Here is a 3,534-nt window from a genome sequence, read left to right as displayed (position 1 = left end):
AGTCACTCAATTTTAATATTTTCAGATTAAATTTAGTAATGATGGTTAATATGTGACCACAAAAGTATGTTAGGGAATCTTTATGCTATTATTACATAAAAATATAGGCAGAGGGAAGATTCAGTTAAAAAAGAACCTTATGCTTAACCTCACACTGAAAGCCATTAATCAGGATAATAATCTAGTTTTATTCAGAAAATGAAAAACACAATCATCCTAACTTATGATTCCAAAATGGCAAGGCCTTCCCAGGAACAGAGTCAAATTCCTCAAAATACCCCAGTCAGTGCACATCCTTCTGAAAACCATCCTCAGATCCCTTGGAGAGTTCCAGAAATCCTACCCAGTCATTTTTAATTTTTTAAATTTTTTTCAGTGATGTAGTCAATTTAATAATTTATAGAATTACTGTTATCCACACTCAGCACAATAGATAGTTTTATAGCTATGTATCTAAACCGGTAGTTCTCTTTATGCTTTTTATTCATTTTTTGTTTTGTTTTGTTTTAATTAATTAATTTATTTTTTCAAATACATTTGTCTCTGCCTATCCCCCACCACTTTCCCTTGCCCCATCCCTCCCTCCATCCTTCCCTCCCTCCCTCAAATTTTCTTCTTTAGTTTTGTCCATGAGTTCTTGCTATATGTTCCTTGACTTTCCCCTTCCTTTCCTTTTCCCCTGCCCCACCTCCTTCCCTCTCATCTCTGTTGATTTATTTTCCTTTCAGTGTTTCTGGTCTTATTTTCCTTGCATCTTTGTATTGTTGGTTAGGTTCCACTTATAGGTGAGATCATATGGTATTTGTCTTTTGCCCCCTGGCTTATTTCGCTTAGCATAATGCTCTCCAGTTCCATCCATGCTGTCGCGAAGTTTAGTAGTTCTTTTTTTCTTTCTGCTGCATAGGATTCCATTGTGTAAATGTACCATAATTTTTGGATCCAATCATCTACTGATGGGCATTTAGGTTGCTTCCAACCCTTGGCTATTGTAAATTGTGCTGCTATGAACATTGGGGTGCATATGTTCTTTTGAATTGGCGTTTTGGTATTCTTAGGGTATAGTCCCAGCAGGGGAATCACTGGGTCAAAAGGCATTTTTAAATTAAGATACCATATTCCAGCTTTCATTTCTTATGTTTCCTTAAAATATGATTACAGGGGTGATCATAATCTTGAGAAATTTTCTCATTTAACTTTTGACAAAATATAATTTTGTTATTTTACTATATCTGTTAATCATTTTTCAAGAATATAATTGGACATGTCTCTGGATTCTAAGTTCTTTATCACCTATGTAATATGCATTATAAAATAATTTGACAACAGGAGGATTTCTGTCTTCCGTTGGCCCAAGTATACAATGATGATGTGCAGAAGTAGCCAGACAAGAATACAAGATTGTATTCCAGCTTCCTTTCACAGCTTTCCACTGTTACTAATTACCATATCAGAGTGTATGTTCAAAATAACATGTTCTTTCCCCAAACAGGTATTTTTGGCATGTTATTCTTCCTTTGTTTAGAAACCCTAATCCATGTCTCTTCACTGACCCCAAAATATTTCTGAGCTGACATAAATACCTTCCTCAGTCAAAATTTTACTGATAAGAATTTCCCACAATAAACCATAGTCTCAAAATTTCCTTTCAGAGGTCTGTATTTTCTTCATGACACATATTAAAACTCTAACAATAATGTTCTCCTGTCCTATTAGAACAAAATATCTGGGTTTCATGAGCTAACCAAGTTGATACACAAAATTAACATCAGGAGTCCCCCCGGTAACTTGGTATCCTTCAGGGGTGTCCAATCTGTGATCTGCAGGCCACACGCAGCTCAGGATGGCCATGAATATGGCCCAACACAAAATCATAAATTTACTTAAAACATTATGAGATTTCTTTTGTGATTATGTGGTGCAATGTATTTAATGTGTGGCCCATGACAACTCTTCTTCTTCCAGTGTTGCCCAGAGATGCCAAAAAGTTAGACAACCCTGATATCATAATCTCAGTATAAAGACAATAAGGTCACAATTCCAACTAATATAGTAGAACTATCCTGTGTACAACCAAAAGCACTCTAAACTTTTCCCCAGAAAAAGATGCAAAGTTTTGGGGTTATAGCTAATTTTCTTCTTAACACCTTATAATTGAACTGCTGTTATATAAGGTTAACAAAAATTAAATACAATGACAGAAAGTCAATACATCTTATGTTACATAATAAGAAGATAATTGGAAAACACAATGGTGCAGATGATAGATGATGATAGATAGACAGATAGATATATGATAGATAGATAGATAAAATTTACAGGTGTGATATGTCCTAAGAAATCTTCTGTATTCCAGACATGATCTTCCTTACATCCATTATGGATTAGTAGTGCAGTATCCCCTTGGTAGTTAGTCAGGATCAATCACTCCCTTCTTTGCCTGTTTATTCAGTGGCATAAGGAGCCTAAAATGGTGAAGTAGTATAAGAGAGTTGTTGGGCCAAATTTCTGGAGAAGGCAGGGGGCAGGAAGAAAAACCCTAAGGCAGAATTGAAGATCAAAAATGGCTTGCCCTCTCTGTGAAGGGAGGTGCCCCTAGAGGATGGAAATACCCAAGATAGCCAGACAGTTTGTGACTCGGCAGAAGGGAGCTTGTACAGAGCACGTGTGACTGGAGACTTTGCCCCATTACTAAACATGGAAGCTAGAAGGGGGGCAAAAGCAAACATGACCAACATTGTCCCTCATCGGTTGGAAAGCTGGACACTTCCATTGACTTCCAATGCACATGAGATTCTGAGAGAGGACTTTTAAATGGGGCAAGCAAGGAAGCAGGAAGCTGGTTAGCTCTTTCCCTTCCCCTAGCTAACTTGTTGGCTGCAGGGAGCCTGAGTTCTGGAGATCAGAAGGTTCCCTGGAGAACACATGGCTAGCTTCCAAGACCCTGCACCTCTCCCATACAGAAAATAGCAGCACTAGCTAAACTATGACTGGGAACCTGCTACAGTCATCTTCATTTCATAAAGGAGAATACTTTTAGGAGTGGGAAAAGGCACATTCAGACACATTCAAGCACACTCTTGAATGGCAGAAAGTGGCAGGTTGTTTGTCTTTAGGTATTTTAAATGGAGAGGGGCCCTGAAGCAGAAACTTACCACCATTCCAAAGCTATATAACCTTTAAATAAATAACCCCTTTTGTTTTCACTGAACTCCTGTCTTCAGAGTTATGCCTTGAGGCAGCAAGAAATAGAACCTCACTGACTGTTCTAGAACAGCATGAAGCTCTTCAGTAAGAGTAGCTAGCTCTATTAACAAACAGTTCAATGAAATAATTGCTGTGTCTCCTGGAGAAAGCATATTTCTAATAGAACTAAGATTTGTAGGTCATCAAAACATCAGTTTAAGGAAACAGGAAGCAAAAAATTTTGCAAGTGGATGTGCTTGTCATTTCCATTTCTACTCCTTGATTTCTGGATCTATAATCCTAACCAGTGAAATGAGTTCTTTTATTTTTTTTTAATATTTAGTTGTTTTA

This window comes from Pteronotus mesoamericanus, unplaced genomic scaffold (genome assembly GCF_021234165.1).
Source record: "Pteronotus mesoamericanus isolate MK-2021 breed Mesoamerican mustached bat unplaced genomic scaffold, CSHL_Meso_final scaffold_705, whole genome shotgun sequence".
Taxonomy (NCBI): Eukaryota; Metazoa; Chordata; class Mammalia; order Chiroptera; family Mormoopidae; genus Pteronotus; species Pteronotus mesoamericanus.
The sequence above is the reverse complement of the archived record's forward strand: the minus strand, read 5'-3'. Positions refer to the sequence as shown.